The sequence below is a fragment of the Zalophus californianus genome, chromosome 11 (assembly GCF_009762305.2).
Source record: "Zalophus californianus isolate mZalCal1 chromosome 11, mZalCal1.pri.v2, whole genome shotgun sequence".
Taxonomy (NCBI): domain Eukaryota; kingdom Metazoa; phylum Chordata; class Mammalia; order Carnivora; family Otariidae; genus Zalophus; species Zalophus californianus.
This window is the reverse complement of record NC_045605.1, coordinates 90,453,588-90,471,350: the sequence shown is the minus strand read 5'-3', so window position 1 is coordinate 90,471,350 and position 17,763 is coordinate 90,453,588. Positions and strand designations below refer to the sequence as shown.

Sequence of the window (17,763 nt, the reverse complement as noted above, 5' to 3'; positions counted from 1 at the left end):
TGACATGGCACCTGGTCACCTAAAGGCTCAGATAGGGATGTACAAGGAGATTGATGTTGTCTTCATGCTGTTAATAAAGCATCCATTCTGCAGCCCATGGATCAAGGCGTGATTTTGACTTTAAAGTGAAAATCTTTTGAAAAGGATTCGCCTTTTTAGATGTCATTAAGAACATTTGTGATTCATGACAAGAGGTGAAAATATCTACATTCACAGGAATTTGGAAGAAGTGGTCCTAACCCTCAAGGATGACTTTGGGGGGGGTTCAAGACTTCAGTGGAAGTGGTAACTGCAGATGTGGAAATAGAAAACTAGAATTAGATGTGGAGCCTGAAGATGTGACTGAATTGCTGTGGTCTCATGATAAAACTTAAATGGCTTAAGAGTTTTTTCTCATGGAAGAGTAAAAAAAAAATGGTTTCTTGAGATGGAACCTACTCCTGGTGACAATGCTGTGAAGATCGTTGAAACAACAAAGGATTTAGAGTATTACATCAACTTAGTTGATAAAGCAGCAGCAGGGTTTGAGAGGACTGACTCCAATGTTGAAAGAAGTTCTACTGTGGGTAAAATGCTACCAAACAGCATCACAGGATACAAAGAAGTTGTTTGTGAAAGAAAGAGTCAATTGATGTGGCAAACTTCATTGTCATCTTATTTTAAGAAATGGTCACAGCCACCCCAAACTTCAGCACCCACCACCCTGATCAGTCAGCAGCCCTCAACACGAAGGCAGCACCCTCCACTAGCTAAAAGATTATGGTTTGCTGGAGTTTAGATGATGATAAGCACGTTTTAGCAAGTAAGTGTTTTTAATTAAGGTCTGTACATTGGTTTTTAGACATAACGCTATTGCATACTTACCAGAATACAGTTTAGTGTAAACATAACTTTTTATATGCACTGGGAAAGTGAAACATTCATTTGACTCACTTTATTGCAATACTTACTTTATTGTGGTGGTCTGAAACCAAACCTGCAATATCTCCGAGTTATGCTTGCATATATACCTGTTGTGTATATAGCTAATAAAATAGAGTTGGAACAAAAAAGTGTGGGGGACCTCAATCTATGTGATCTTAGAGTGCTTGAGTTTTAGCAATTGACTCGAACTAAAGAATCATTTTAAAAGCGATAGCCACTTTTTAATGAAACCATGAAGTGAATTCTTTTGTGATATGAGTAATCCCTTCCATAATGCACAGGCTCATCTCCTAATTCACATGTGTAATCAGGTTCAATATAGGCATGACCTTATCTTTGTAACAGCTGTCAAATAAATAAATAAATGCTTATTTGCAGTAAGTTTAATTCAATCCCTCCTGGTTCAAGTGCAGAAGTGCACATTTGCCAAAGCACAGCTCTACACAGTGTATCAGACAGGTAAACTGGGAAATAACAGTGTCAGACAGATCAGCCCTGCATAAAGCTATCAGCAAAGAGGCTTCTTTTTGAAATTCTAGAATTACCAAGCTGCAAATGCAACCAGATTTCAATTATGGGCTGCAGCCTTTGGAGAAGCATTATTTTGTGGTGGGCTCTTCCTTTGTTCTATTTGTGCACAGGAAGCAGTCACGGTCAGTGTCATCCACGTGAAATAGGAGTGGCAGTGATGTATGCATACTGAGATGGGTGCACAGAAGACAGCTGCACTAGGGGCTCTGAGGAAGGGGCAGAGTGTTACAGGTGAGATGAAGCTAAAAGTGACAGGTTTAGGCAAAAGATAGGTGGATGGAATAAAAAAAAAAAAAAAAAAAAAACAAGAGACCCTAGGGTTTACAATTTAAGAAGAGGCAACAATGCATAGAGAATAGCTTCAGAGGCAGAATGAAAGCTTTGCCTTCGATTAAAGCAATACATACCTAAATGTCATTTACCTCAGGTCTTTAGGAATATAAGCTTAAAAAAGAACAACAACCAAACAGTAATATCTGATTGCCTGAAAAAAAAAAAAAGTTTGTTTTAGAAACCAACAGATATTTTCTCCTCTATTGTGTTTTGAATATTCTGCAAAAATAGAAGTCTTCATCTTTTAAGAAATTTGGTCTTCATAGACAAATATGGAACAAATAGGAAGTTGACCATTCCTAGTAAAAGAAATTATTCTATTATGAAATAGAGATACTAACTCCAAAGAGCATGGAGTTGGACAGGTATAGACATGTAGAAAATCATGAAATGACTTCATTCTGGCTGGGAAAAACTTACTGCAGAGAAATTGGAAATCTCTGTCTCTCTGTCTCTCCTCCCACTCTCTCTTTGCACTTGAACCTGGAGCTGCATAAAGCAAAATGTCAGTCTTTTATGTCAAAAAAACAGACTAGAGTTAGATAGTTAGATACAGAGTTAAACACACACTAGTGCAATGAAAAGATTGCATTTTATAGCTGGAAGATACATGCAAAATTATTTAGTTCACTATTATAGTTTCAAGATGAGAAAACTGTGAGCCCGAAAATGAAAATGAGATGAGGTAGCTTAGTGGTAAGTGATCAAACCATATATGACTTAGGCATTTGTTATTTTAGAAGGCTAAGCATATTTTAAAATTTATAATATTTAGGTAAATATTTCTTACCTTGTGGGCTAGTGTATTTCTCTGGTCTTTCTAGTTAACCTGTCAGCCCCAAGCTGTTGAAATGGGTTGAAATGCACAATCTGAACCAGTGAACTAAAGTCTGGGTCCATTGAGAGAGTAAAACGTATCCAAGCATTACGGAAAAAGTTGATGTTCAACAATCCAAAGAGATAGGATGGTGGATAAAGAATGAGAATCAGCTTCTGTACTGTCAAATGTAAAAGAAAAAGAAGGGACTAGAGTCTGTATGGGAAGACCAATCACAAAACCTGAATAGGTCATATAGGTGGGTCCAAGCCATGGTCCCACTGGGATTTATGCTTTCAGGATAGAAGAGTGATGTGATGTTAACTTCTGTCTTTCTGTGAAGGATTCTCCTCCGTATACATTGATAAATACTAGGCAAGAAAATATTGCTCTCCAGGGCATGACAACTCTTTTTAAATGTATGATGATCGGTATGCGACAGATCAAAGAATGTGTGCAAGAGCAAACACCCACACATTGTTAGAATTCATTTTACCTCTAAAAAAAGTGATATCTTCTGAAGATCCCAATTTCTCTAAGTGAGGGTGTAAGTATGCAAATTGGAGAGATTTTGGCAGGATTAAATTGTTTTACATAAGAAAGAGGATTAAGGGGCGGGGGAGAAGAGATCCTGGAAGCTGAGGGAGGCTGAACAAGTTGCACAGAGATACTGGAGAGACGGAGTTTGGGGACAGGAGTGGGAGATCCTTTGAAATAGAGAAAGAAGAATATAAGGTGGGAGAAAGAGAAAGCAGAGGTATAATTTGCAGAACTTGGATTTATTTTTGTGCTGTGGGTTGTAACTTGCTTCTATATTCTCAAGGAACCACTTACTCACCAATGCTTTGGAGACTGGATTTATGCCACTTACTCGGATATGGGGATGTGCTGAGGCAAATTTCCAGGTGAGGAAGAACAGAGGTACAGCCCAAACTACAAAGTTGTTCAGAGACAAATGTGGGTTATCATGAGAGGAGGGGGCGCTGCAAAGAGGCATAGTGATCACCATTTCAACAACTTGTTTATACCTTCAAGTTTTACCCCAAATTTTAATGACGCATTTTCATTGTTGGGATTTTCAATAAAGCACTTACTTTATTAGAAAACAAGTACAGGGAAATCTGTGCTCTAGCTTTACCTCCTATCTATTGGAAACCCAGCCCTACGGAACATGAAACCACAGAACTCAGGGAGAATTCATTTAATAAAGGCATAGAGTTTGGAAAAAAAGATAATCAATAGATCTTAGCTCCCTTGCCAGGTGAGATTCAGGAACAGCTGTTGGATAAGCTTTGCTTAAAGGCTCAGCACAGAGGCGTTCATAGGTCAGAGATATCTCATGAGGGAAAAGGTGAAAGAGGTTACAGCACCCTGGCCTCATGCTTTCTGACCCCAGGGAAGAAAATGGTATTGTCAGCAAACCTTTAGAATACTCCAGTTTTCAAAAGCTACACAAACATTACCAGGAGGATAAGGACCTGGGAGTCATAACTCCTAAATAAGAGTTCTAAAATAAAGAATCGTAGTTTTTGAATACATTATAAATTAGTCTTGTGACAAATGTTCCTAGATAGGTATGCTCAGTAGTTCTATATCCAGAAGTCATATGTCAGTTAATAATTTTTTTTTTAGTTTTATACCAAAGCAGGGATTTTAAAAGTTTAGGAGAAGCTTAAAAAAAATAATAATAATCTTACCACCAAAAGAAGAAGCACATTGCTTAAAGACAAGAAGAATGGACAAAGTTTCTAGTGTAACAATTTTGTGCACTAAAAAATTATAAAATTATAGCATATATAAAATTAATATATGTAATATATATTCTAAAATAATCCCACAGAGCTATGTTTTTTAGGTTAAACAGTGCAGCTCTATGAGATCATTTCACAATTGCCATCAGGGTGTATACTTTGAAGGGTATATCCAACAACATAATATAAATTTCTATTAAGAAAGTAAAACTCAAGAAAACAACAATAGCACTCTTTACACACATACACAAAATACAGACACATATACCAAGTGAATCTCTACAAAATCTTTTTGGTTAAAGAAATATAGAAAATAGGGTGCCTGGGTGGCTCAGTCGTTGAGTGGCTGCCTTCCGCTCAGGTCGTGATCCCAGGGTCCTGGGATCGAGTCCCATATCGGGCTCCCTGCTCAGCCGGAAGCCTGCTTCTCGCTCTTCCACTCCCCCTGATTGTGTTCCTGCTCTCGTGCTCTCTCTTTGTCAAATAAATAAATAAAATCTTAAAAAAAAAGAAATATAGAAAATATAGGAAGTAGTCCTTACATTTTGTGTGGAGTGTTTGTTTAATCAAATATTAAAGTGTAACTTCCCAGTGTATGCAATATTTTTGTACATGAAGCAGAAGATAATTTTTTTTCCTGAGATCATTTAACTTATAAGGGTTTCTTCGTGATTTTAGGTGATGGTATCTTTCATTTTAAAAGACAACTTGCCGGGAGTGGAGCAAGATGGCAGAGGAGTAGGAGACGTGGATTTCATCTGGTCTCAGGAATTCAGCTGAATAGGGATCAAACCATTCTGAACACCTACGAACTCAACAGGAGATCGAAGAGGAGAGTAGCAACAACTCTCTGAACAGAGAAACGACCACTTACTGGAAGGTAGGACCTGCGGAGAAGTGAATCCGAGGCGATATTCAGGAGGATAGACGGTGGGGGAGGGGGCCTCCGCCGGCCGCTTCTGGCAAGTGATAAAGCTGCGGAGCACAAAATCGGAACCTTTAGAAGTTGGTTCCGCAGAGGGACGTTGCTCCAGTGGCTAAGCGGGGGGTGGAACCCTCACGGGACAGTGTGGTCTCAGGACCCTCGGGGTCACAGAAAAACTGGGGGTGCCTGAGTGCAGCAGAGCTCCCAGGTATCAGAGCGGGGAAGCCAGCTGCAGAGACGGAGCCGAGGCGCAGGCTCTCAGCTTGGGGTTGCCATAGACTGTGATCCGCGGCCGAGTCGGGCCACTGCTCCTCCAGCAGGGACCCAACAAGCGGCAGAGCCGGGGAGACTCCCCTTCCTCCCTGGGAGGAGCGGCGCGGGAGCGCGCCGCAGGGATCTGCTGGGTTTGGAGACTCCACACCAAGTTGCATGCCAGAGATAGAAATGCTTGGTCAGAGGCCGGGTGAGCACGGAGTGCGGCCAGAGACCGGGGAGACGGGAGTGACTGCTTTTCTCTGGGAGGGCACTGAGGAGCAGGGCCCCGAGTTCTCAGCTCCACTGGGCGGAGATTGGGAGGCCACCATTTTCACCCTTGTCCTCCAAAGCTGTACCAGAGCTTGCAGGGAACAAAAGCTCCTGAGAGCAAACCCCAGCAGCTTACTTAGCCCGGACTCACAAGGGTGGGGCAATTCCGCCTCCAGCAAAGACATTTGGGAACCACGGCAACAGGCCCCTCCACCAGAAGATCAGCACAAACAGCCAGCAAGCCAAGACCAAGTTTACCGATCAAGGAGAACGGGAGAACTCCAGCGCTAGGGGAATACTGCACATAGAATTCATGGCTTTTTTACCATGATTCATTAGTTTTTCAAAGTTAACTTTTTTTAACTGTTTTTTTTTAATTTTTCTTTTTCCCTTTTTCAACTAACATCTTATCAATCCCTTTTTCAAAAACACATTTTTTATTTTTCATTTTTAGAGTCATATTTTATCCCTTTATAGTAGTTACACATATTTTTGGCATATATATATATATATATATGTATATATATAAGTTGTTCTCTCTTTAAAATTTTGAAATACAGTTTCTTCTAACAGATCAAAATATACCCTAAATCACTAGTGTATGGCTTTGTTCTAGTCTCCTGCCTGATCACATTCTCTCCCTTTTTTTTTCTTTTCTTTTTTTCTAGATCTTCTTCTTTCTTTTCTCAAACAACTTCTTATCTTATCAATTCCTTTTATAAAATCTTCTATAATTTTCATCTTTACATTCATCTTCCATCCCTTCATTGTATCAGCCCTTAATTTGTACATATATAAGTCTGTCTTCCTTTAAAATTTTAGGAGGCACTTTCTTCTAACAGACCAAAATACGCCCAAAATCTAATGTGTGGCACTGATCTATGCACTAGTCTGAACATATTTGATCATATTCTGTTTTATTTTTTGTTTTGTTCTGTTTTTGATTGTTTTTACCTTTTTCTTTTTCCTTTTTTATTTTCTTTTCTCTTTCTTTTTTCTTTCTTTCCCTTTCTTTTCCCCTGGTTTCAGGTAGTTTCTGATTTGTATAGAGTATATTTGCTGGGGACATTGTTAACCAGTTAGCATTCTGTTCTCTCATTCATCTATTCTCCTCTGGACAAAATGACAAGACAAAAAAAATCACCTCAGCAAAAAGAACAAGAGGTAGTACCGTCTCACAGGGACATACTCAATACGGACATTAGTACGATGCCGGACCTAGAGTTCAGAATACTGATTTTAAAGATACTAGCTGGGCTTGAAAAAAAGCATGGAAGTTATTAGAGAAACCCTTTCCAGAGAAATAAAAGAACTAAAATCTAACCAAGTCGAAATCTAAAAGGCTATTAATGAGGTGCAATCAAAAATGGGGGCACTAACTGCTAGGATAAATGAGGCAGAAGAGAGAATCAGCGATATAGACCAAATGATGGAAAATAAAGAGGCTGAGAAAAAGAGAGAGAAACAACTACAGGATCACGAGGGCAGAATTCGAGAGATAAGTGATACGATAAGATGAACTAACATTAGAATAACTGGGATCCCAGAAGAAGAAGAAAGAGAGAGAGGGGCAGAAGGTATATTGGAGCAAATTATAGCAGAGAACTTCCCTAATGTGGGGAAGGAAACAGGCATCAAAATCCAGGAGGCACAGAGAACCCCTCTCAAAATCAATAAAAATAGGTCAACACTCCGACATCTAATAGTAAAACTTACGAGTCTCAGAGACAAAGAGAAAATCCTGAAAGCAGCTCGGGAGAAGAGATATGTAACCTACAATGGTAGAAATATTAGACTGGCAACAGACCTATCCACAGAGACCTGACAGGCCAGAAAGGACTGGCATGATATATTCAGAGCACTAAATGAGAAAAAAATGCAGCCAAGAATACTATATCCAGCTAGGCTGTCATTGAAAATTGAAGGAGAGATAAAAAGCTTCCAGGACAAACAAAAACTAAAGGAATTTGCAAACACAAAACCAGCCCTCCAAGAAATATTGAAAGGGGTCCTCTAGCAAAGAGAGCCTAAAAGTAGCATAGATCAGAAAGGAACACAGACAATATACAGCAACAGTCACCTTACAGGCAATACAATGGCACTAAATTCATACCTTTCAATAGTTACCCTGAATGTAAATGGGCTAAATGCCCTAATCAAAAGACATAGGCTATCAGATTGGATTAAAAAACAAGACCCATCAATATACTGTCTGCAAGAGACTCATTTTAGACCCAAAGACACCCCCAGATTAAAAGTGAGGGGGTTGAAAACCATGTACCATGCTAATGGACACCAAAAGAAAGCTGGGGTGGCAATCCTTATATCAGACAAACTAGATTTTAAACCAAAGACTGTAATAAGAGATGAAGAAGGATCCTCTATCCTATTTAAAGGGTCTATCCAACAAGAAGATCTAACAATTGTAAATATCTATGCCCCTAACATGGGAGCAGCCAATTATATAAGGCAATTAATAACAAAAGCAAAGAAACACATTGACAACAATAAAATAATAGTGGGGGATTTTAACACCCCCGTGACTGAAATGGACAGATCATCTAAGCAAAAGATCAACAAGGAAATAAAGACTTTAAATGACACACTGGACCAAATGGACTTCACAGACATATTCAGAACATTCCATCCCAAAGCAAGGGAATACACATTCTTCTCTACTGCCCATGGAACATTCTCCAGAATTGATCACATCCTAGGTCACAAATCAGGTCTCAACCAGTACCAAAAGATTGGGATTATTTCCTGCATATTTTCAGACCACAACGTTTTGAAACTAGAACTCAATCACAGGAGGAAAGTCGGAAAGAACGCAAATACATGGAGGCTAAAGAGCATCCTACTAAAGAATGAATGGGTCAACCAGGAAATCAAAGAAGTTTAAAAAATTCATGGAAACCAATGAAAATGAAAACACAACTGTTCAAAATCTTTGGGATACAGCAAAGGCAGTCCTGAGAGGAAAGTATATAGCAATACAAGCCTTTCTCAAGAAACAAGAAAGGTCTCAAATACACAACCTAACCCTACACCTAAAGGAGCTAGAGAAAAAAACAACAAATAAAGCCTAAACCCAGCAGGAGAAGAGAAATAATAAAGATCAGAGCAGAAATCAATGAACTAGAAACCAAAAGAACAGTAGAACTGATCAACGAAACTAGGAGCTGGTTCTTTGAAAGAATTAACAAGATTGATAAACCCCTGGCCAGGCTGATCAAAAAGAAAAGAGAAATGACCCAAATCAACAAAATCATGAATGAAAGAGGAGAGATCACAACCAACACCAAAGAAATACAAACAATTATAAGAACATATTATGAGCAACTCTATGCCAGCAAATTAGATAACCTGGAAGAAATGGGTGCATTCCTAGAGATGTATCAACTACCAAAACTGAACCAGGAAGAAATAGAAAACCTGAACAGACCTATAACCACTAAGGAAATTGAAGCAGTCATCAAAAATCTCCCAAAAACAAAAGCCCAGGGCCAGATGGCTTCCCAGGGGAATTCTACCAAACATTTCAAGAAGAATTAATACCTATTCTCCTGAAACTGTTCCAAAAAATAGAAATGGAAGGAAAACTTCCAAACTCATTTTATGAGGCCACCATTACCTTGATCCCAAAACCAGACAAAGACCCCATCAAAAAGGAGAATTACAGACCAATATCCTTGATGAACCTGGATGCAAAAATTCTCACCAAATTACTAGCCAATAGGATCCAACAGTACATTAAAAGGATTATTCACCACGACCAAGTGGGATTTATCCCTGGGCTGCAAGGCTGGTTCAACATCCGCAAATCAATCAACGTGATACAATGCATTAACAAAAGAAAGAACAAGAATCATATGATCCTCTCAATAGATGCAGAAAAAGCATGTGACAAAGTACAGCATCCTTTCTTGATCAAAACTCTTCAGAGTATAGGGATAGAGGGTACATACCTTAATATCATAAAAGCCATCTATGAAAATCCTACAGCGAATATCATTCTCAATGGGGAAAAGCTGAGAGCTTTTCCCCTAAGGTCAGGAACGTGGCAGGGATGTCCACTCTCACCACTGCTATTCAACATATTATTAGAAGTCCTAGCCACAGCAATCAGACAACAAAAAGAAATCAAAGGCATCCAAATCGGCAAAGAGGAAGTCAAATTCTCACTCTTTGCAGATGATATGATAGTTTATGTGGAAAACCTAAAAGACTCCACCCCAAAACTGCTAGAACTCATACAGGAATTCAGTCAAGTAGCAGACAATAAAATCAATGCACAGAAATCAGTGGCATTCCTATACACCAACAACAAGACAGAAGAGAGACTAATCAAGGAGTCGATCCCATTTACAATTGCGCCCCAAACCATAAGATACCTAGGAATAAATTTAACCAAAGAGGCAAAGGATCTGTCCTCAGAAAACTATAAAATACTCATGAAAGAAATTGAAGAAGACACAAAGAAATGGAAAAACGTTCCATGCTCATGGATTGGAAGAACAAACATTGTGAAGATGTCAATGCTACCTACAGCCATCTACACATTCAAAGCAATCCCCATCAAATCCATCCACTTTTTTCAAAGAAATGGATTCAGATTATTTAATCCTAAAATTGTATGGAACCAGAAGAGACCCCGAATAGCCAGAAGAATATTGAAAAAGAAAAGCAAAGCTGGCGGCATCACAATTCTGGACTTCCAGCTCTATTACAAAGCTGTCATCATCAAGACAGTATGGTACTGGCACAAAAACAGACACATAGATCAATGGAACAGAATCGAGAGCCCAGAAATGGACCCTCAACTCTATGGTCAACTCATCTTTGACAAAGCAGGAAAGAATGTCCAATGGAAAGAAGAGAGTCTCTTCCACAAATGGTGTTGGGAAAATTGGACAGCTACCTGCAGAAGAATGAAACTGGACCATTTCCTTACACCACACACAAAAATAGACTCCAAATGGTTAAAAGACCTAAACGTGAGACAGGAGTCCATCAAAATCCTAAAGGAGAACACAGGTAGCAACCTCTTCGACCTCAGCCGCAGCAACTTCTTCCTAGAAACATCGCCCAAGGCAAGGGAAGCCAGGGCAAAATTGAACTATTGGGATTTCATCAAGATAAAAAGCTTTTGCACAGCTAAAGAAACAGTCCACAAAACCAAACAACAACTGACAGAATGGGAGAAAATATTTGCAAATGACATATCAGATAAAGGGCTAGTATCCAAAATTTATAAAGAACTTATCAAACTCAACACCCAAAGACCAAATAATCCAATCAAGAAATGGGCAGAAGACATGAACAGACATTTTTCCAAAGAAGACATCCAAATGGCCAACAGACACATGACAAAGTGCTCAACATCTCTCGGCATCAGGGAAATCCAAATCAAAACCTCAATGAGATACCACCTCACACCAGTAAGAATGGCTAAAATTAACAAGTCAGGAAACGCCAGATGTTGGCGGGGATGCGGAGAAAGGGCAACCCTCCTACACTGTTGGTGGGAATGCAAGCTGGTGCAGCCACTCTGGAAAACAGTATGGAGCTTCCTTAAAAAGCTGAAAATAGAGCTACCATACGATCCAGCAATTGCACTCCTGGGTATTTACCACAAAGATGCAAATGTAGGGATCTGAAGGGGTACGTACACCCCAATGTTTATAGCAGCAATGTCCACCATAGCCAAACTGTGGAAAGAGCCAAGATGTCCATCGACAGATGAATGGATAAAGAAGATGTGGGATATATGCACAATGGAACATTATGCAGCCATAAAAAGGAATGAGATCTTGCCATTTGCAATGACGTGGATCGAACTGGAGGGTGTTATGCTGAGTGAAATACGTCAATCAGAGAAAGACATGTATCATATGACCCTCACTGATATGAGGAATTCTTAATCTCAGGAAACAAACTGAGGGTTGCTGGAGTGGTGGGGGTTGGGTGGGATGGGGTGGCTGGGTGATAGACATTGGGTAGGGTATGTGCCATGGTGAGCGCTGTGAATTGTGCAAGACTGTTGAATTACAGATCTGTACTTCTGAAACAAATAATGCAGCATATGTTAAGAAAAAAGAAAAAGAAGAAGATAACAGGAGGGAAGAATGAAGGGGATTAAGTCGGAGGGGGAGACAAACCATGAGAGACGATGGACTCTGAAAAACAAACTGAGGTTTCTAGAGGGGAGGGGTGTGGGGGGATGGGTTAGCCTGGTGATGGGTATTAAAGAGGGCACATTCTGCGTGGAGCATTGGCACAAACAATTAATCATGGAACACTACATCAAAAACTAATGATGTAATGTATGGTGATTAACAACAATAAAAAACTTTAAAAAAATAAAATAAAAGACAACTTGCCATTCTAAATATTATTGCTATTATAAACCAAAATTGCTTTCGCTCTCCAAACTTGCTATAGGTTCTATTTTGACCACTGCATAGAGAAGTATTTAACCTGATTTTGAAAGCTAGAAATGAAAGATTTATTAAAGTAAGATCATTTGTATCTGACTGCAGAATCACAACTGGAAGTGGGAAGAAGGGTATGGAACTGAACACTATCAGTACTTCACACTGCTGGATTGCCGATTCACATTTTTGTTGAAATCAATTTTTTTTAATTATCTGTTTTCAGAATGAAATGTATCCCTTACCATCAAGCATTGGTTTTCAAAATTGCATGTCTCATGAGATCTAAGAGAAAATCTGTACTTTAGAATTAAATCACATAATTATATTGAAAGATAAAAAAGAGATTAAATATAGAATGATTTGTCTTGTCTTTTCAATATTGTAAGGCAAAATAAAAGTATTTATTCAATACTGAGGTTCACTGATTTTTAAAAAGAAATATGCCAAAATATGCAATTGCCCTATTTTTAGAGTGCCAAAGGAGCGTGAAGGGAGAAACTGCTGCTTCAGTTACATGGGTGCAGAAGAACATGAATTGACCAACTAGTACAAGCTTTAAAAAATGACCATTTACAAGAGAACCAGGCAAAGTTGTTAGCTATGTTTGAAGATTTGAAAATATTGAAGAACTTGAAACCTCACATGTCAAATAGAAAGATTACAGATTATTTATATTTCAAATATTTGTTGAGAATACTAAAAGTATGGTAAAATGGTCTTTATTTTACTAATTTGATGAAGTGCCCAGGGACAAGCTTCCTTAACATGACTTTTATGGGAAAAAAATTTTTCAACCACCTTCCTGTAGGATGACTTCAGACAATTTTTTTCTTATGTCTTGACTGAGCATCCCATTTGAAAGTTTGTAATTAAAAATAAGTGGATAATTATTGTGAGACTTTGCTAAAATTATCTTTACTTAGTGACCTTCTATTTAATCTCAAATACATGTAAGGCAATAAAAGGTTAGCAATGATGAATATATCTACTATCTATCAGTTGTGCAATAGATAATAAAGTATGTTATTCATGTTATTATTTTTACTTTCCTTTGTTGCTACCCTATTCAAGTAGTTTTTAAAAGATTTTATTTATTTATTTATTTGAGAGAGAGAGAGAGAACATGCATGCATAAGCTGGAGGAAGGGGAAGAGGGAGAGGGAGAAGCAGACTCCCCACTGAGCAGGGAGCTCGATGTGGGGTTTGATTCCAGGACCCCAAGATCATGACCTGAGCCAAAAGCAGATGCTTAGGGGCGCCTGGGTGGCTCAGTCATTAAGCGTCTGCCTTCGGCTCAGGTCATGATCCCGGTGTCCTGGGATCGAGCCCTGCATCGGGCTCCCTGCTCCATGGGAAGCCTGCTTCTCCCTCTCCCACTCCCCCTGCTTGTGTTTCCTCTCTAGCTGTGTCTCTGTCAGATAAATAAATAAAATCTTAAAACAAAAAAAAAGCAGATGTTTAACTGACTGAGCCACCCAGACGTCCCTCTATCCAAGTATTTTTAAGGGCACAGTAACAAAAGCTGGTTTCATAACTTGTATAGTTCAGCAGCCTGAAATAATAAAGAAACATATACCAACTTCCTTCTAGTAACCCAGATCAATAGGTGTGTATTTATAATTAACGGAATGAAACTGAGGCTTCAGAGGGCCCTCACTCAGAGAGCCCTTAAGTGTTTCCCTAAAAATGAGTTCTCATGGTCAAGCCTCTTTGTAAAATGTACAAAAGCAAGATATATTGGTCACAATTTTAAAAGATCTCTTTCTCTTTCCAATCCAGCTTTCCACCTTCTTCTCATGTGACTGATATTTACAGAATTGGAAATGTATAAAGAGATGATTAAAGAAAACATACCTAGAAGTATATGAAGAAAAATAATGTATAATTAACATTTATTTAGTGTTATCCACTCTGCCAAGCTCTTTGGAGAGAATTTCATTTCTCTTCCAGTAAAATACTGTGAATCACGTAGTCGTATTGTTTAAAGGAAATTATTTTCAGAATAAAGGTAATTATGTTTAATTTATTAATTAATATATGGAAACAGCCTACATTATTTTAAATGTCTATAATGTTTAAACTTTTGACTTTGATGGAGCAGTCATTCCTCAGTGACAGATGAGACAGAAAGAAAATTTATAATTTTTTCTAAAAGGTACATTTTGTTTGTTTTGCCCTAATTACTGGTTCAAGTACCAATTTAAATTAGGGAAACAAAATGGAAGAACACCAGCAATATTTGTAAACTATCAGTTTTGAGGACTTTTGGAAAATAGGAAGCAAACGGTATTTATATGTAACATACAATATTGTGTATGTGATCTATCCATATCTATATATCTTACAAATAAAATATACCTCACATATAAGACAGCAAAAGCAATTTTTAGTCTTTCTGGGGAAAATGTGGAGATACCCACACATGTGAAGACAACAAATACACAGGACAGTGTCTGTTTAACCTTTAACAGGACTGAAACCCCAGACAGACTTGTGCTTATTTCCCTTCTCTTTGCAGAGCGTATCTAAAAGAGTAGGTTATATGCAGGAAGAAGATTCGTAATGGCACTATTAGTGCTAAAGAGAGAAACCAAAAAGAAATTCACAAGACTACAACAAATTTAGAGCAGGAAAAAAAAACAAAACAAAAACCAAAAATACAACCCAGTAGCTCTAGCTTGAAATGAAATATACAATACTACTTGATACATAAAAATATTTTTTGGTTTGTTTTAACCAAAGATTTCACACCATGAATGAATACTGCCTAAATCTGAGGAAACAAAAGATACAGTATTGGCATGTGATAAATGTGACCAGGCGAGAAACTCTCTCTCTCCCCCTCTCTCTCAAACACACACCCACACCCACACCCACCCAGCAGCCATGTCTGTGCACTTAGCTAGTGGGACGGCCTTGGGGAATGGCAGCAGGGGGGCAGCTGAGAGGCCTTTCTCCTTTTTTAATCTCTGTTTCTCTTTAAAAATGGATATTGCTTCTCTTTTGACAGTTTTCTCTTCAAATCCTATTTTTTCGCATCTATACATTTATGACTGTCACTTAAGAAGTTGCTTTAGCATCTGACCGCTAGGGGGTACTCTCACTGCACATTTTGCTCTACAACTGGTGAGGCCGTGATCTTGACAGGGCCGGCAGTGAGATAAATTTTATTTTTGACTAATTTCAATTCTAAATTTGTTTGGCTATTATTTTTTTTAACCCCGACCCAAGGATTTGACATCATTGTATTCTTCACTGTGAAACGCTAAGCCATTTTTTCTAAGTGCTGTTAATATTCAGACAACTTGGAGTGTTTCCTAAGGAGAACAGAAATCTGAGCTTAAATAGCTCCTTCTAATTTTGCATCAGATTTCTGTTCTTTTCAGGCAACAATAAACCCCCATGGGTATATGGCATCAAATTATGTCAGTTTAGTTCTTCTATTTGTTGTCTATTTAATGAAATATCCAACATTTATTATGATGAATAACATATTTAAAATATTCAAAATGTCCATGTGAAAATAAAATCAGCCCATTTAATTTAAAAGTATTATTATCACTAGTGTAAAGAACTGATCTTTTATTTGTTAATCTATTATGCCATTTAAAACATTTTTTTAAAAGATTTTATTTATTTATTTGACAGAGAGAGAGACAGGGAGAGAGGGAACACAAGCAGGGGGAGTGGGAGAGGGAGAAGCAGGCTTCCCGCGGAGCAGGGAGCCCGATGTGATGATGCGGGGCTTGATCCCAGCACTCTGGGATCATGACCTAAGCCGAAGGCAGACTCTTAACGACTGAGCCACTCAGGCACCCTAAAACATTTTAATAATGCACCTCCATTCGAGTTTTATATAATAATTACACTTACAAGTGACAAACAGCTTGCCACAAAGTTCTAGTATGACTTCCTTTAACAAAATAATGACATACTAATCAATTGAAATTTATACGAAAAAAAATGATTATAATATTTCCATGAGGGCAATGAGAGTAAATGAACTCTATTTCTTGTATTTAAGCAATTATCAATGCACAAATTCAGGTTATTTAATACATTACCAATATAAAACTACAGATTATGTTTCAGTTTTAGAAAATGTCAGGGCTAATTTTGGAAGACCTTAAAATGTGAAGAAAAGGTTAGTAGGTACATTGTCTACATTGTCCATTCAGGTTTCTACATCTTTCATTGGCTTTGAGATATTTTAAAATTTTGTAAGTTGTAGAAAAATATTAATGCAGGTAATTTTTGCCCATAGGATGGAAATTAATTGTTCCTAGTGGAATGCAATTGATTGTTGCCCTGTGGATGGGCCTTTTTTTTTAATGTATTTGCAAATTCATTTCAGAATTTATTTCCTATGTATGTGTGCTTCATGTGATTCTTCTCTGAATTGGTTTTAATGGTTCCCACATTCATCATCAAGTTAATATCTTTGACATATGTTCACCTTATATTTTTAAAAGGCATGATTTTGCCATTAAATTTATGGTTTAAGTTAATGGGTAACGATTCAGATCAACAACACATATGATCAGGTTCCATTAAAACAGAAATTACTACAAAATTTGAAAATATTTTTTATAAAAACTGTCTAATAAGACCTGTCTTTTAAATATATTAAAATACAGACTTAATTTCACCTAGATCAGCCTTTTAATGAGCCATATTCCTTACTCAGCCATGGCTTCAAGAGCTCAAACATAAACACGAATAAATCCCCACAATCAATGTCGGTTCATATACATCATATTTTTCAACAATTTAAAATAAAATACATATGCATTTTTAGATGGCTGCAATATACTTAGATAAGAAATACAGAAATATATATTATTCCTGTTACAATATAATTCAATCACATTTCTCCTCTGCCCCCGCCTCCCAACTCGCTCCCTTCTGAATCCTATTGCAACGGTCTAACATACACGTTTGCACTACGGTACAGGTATGGAAGATTTATTTCCTGATGTTGTCAAATTTGTTTTTCTGATGCCATGGTTATGTTTTGATGTATGACTGGTAAGGTGTTAAGAGTACTTACAAGAATAGATTCTTGGTTTTAGGGCATTCTATGTGAGTGCAAAAGAGCTGCTTCTCCCTTAAGATGGCCCACATTGCAGAGTCATTTAAAAATTTCACCTTTGAAGAAATTCTGTTCCTTCTAAACTGAACAATTCTTGGGCCTCGGTACATGATAGCTCAACTTGTGAAGTCAGATCTGTGTGGCCAGTGGTTAATGGCTGAACAGCATGAAGGGGCAAGCCAACAGGGCAGTCACCCGTGGCAACAATCTTTAGAGAGCACTATGATATCACTGGGCTGCTAAAACATCACTGGAAATATGAGCTGATGAGCCAACCTTAGTTATCAGGTGTCAGAGGCTGTTAAGATGGGGCTCTTACACTGTGTCTTTAATAAAGACAAAACATTCAGTGGCACATAACCCACATTCTAAATCAAGTACAAAACCTCCAATATGGGATTTTTAAAGCGGGTGATTTTTAAGTTAGT

General features: G+C 38.1%; 1 long non-coding RNA gene across 2 annotated transcripts in view; it reads right to left on the bottom strand.

Moving 5' to 3' along the window:
• The window catches only part of LOC113915064, a 58,830-nt gene extending 41,342 nt beyond the window's left edge, over positions 1–17,488 (bottom strand). For both annotated transcript variants that reach the window (XR_003517580.1, XR_003517579.1), the window contains exon 1: positions 17,294–17,488. This is a non-coding gene — a long non-coding RNA (uncharacterized LOC113915064). The remainder of the gene's footprint in view (positions 1–17,293) is intronic.
• Positions 17,489–17,763: the final 275 nt, after the last annotated feature.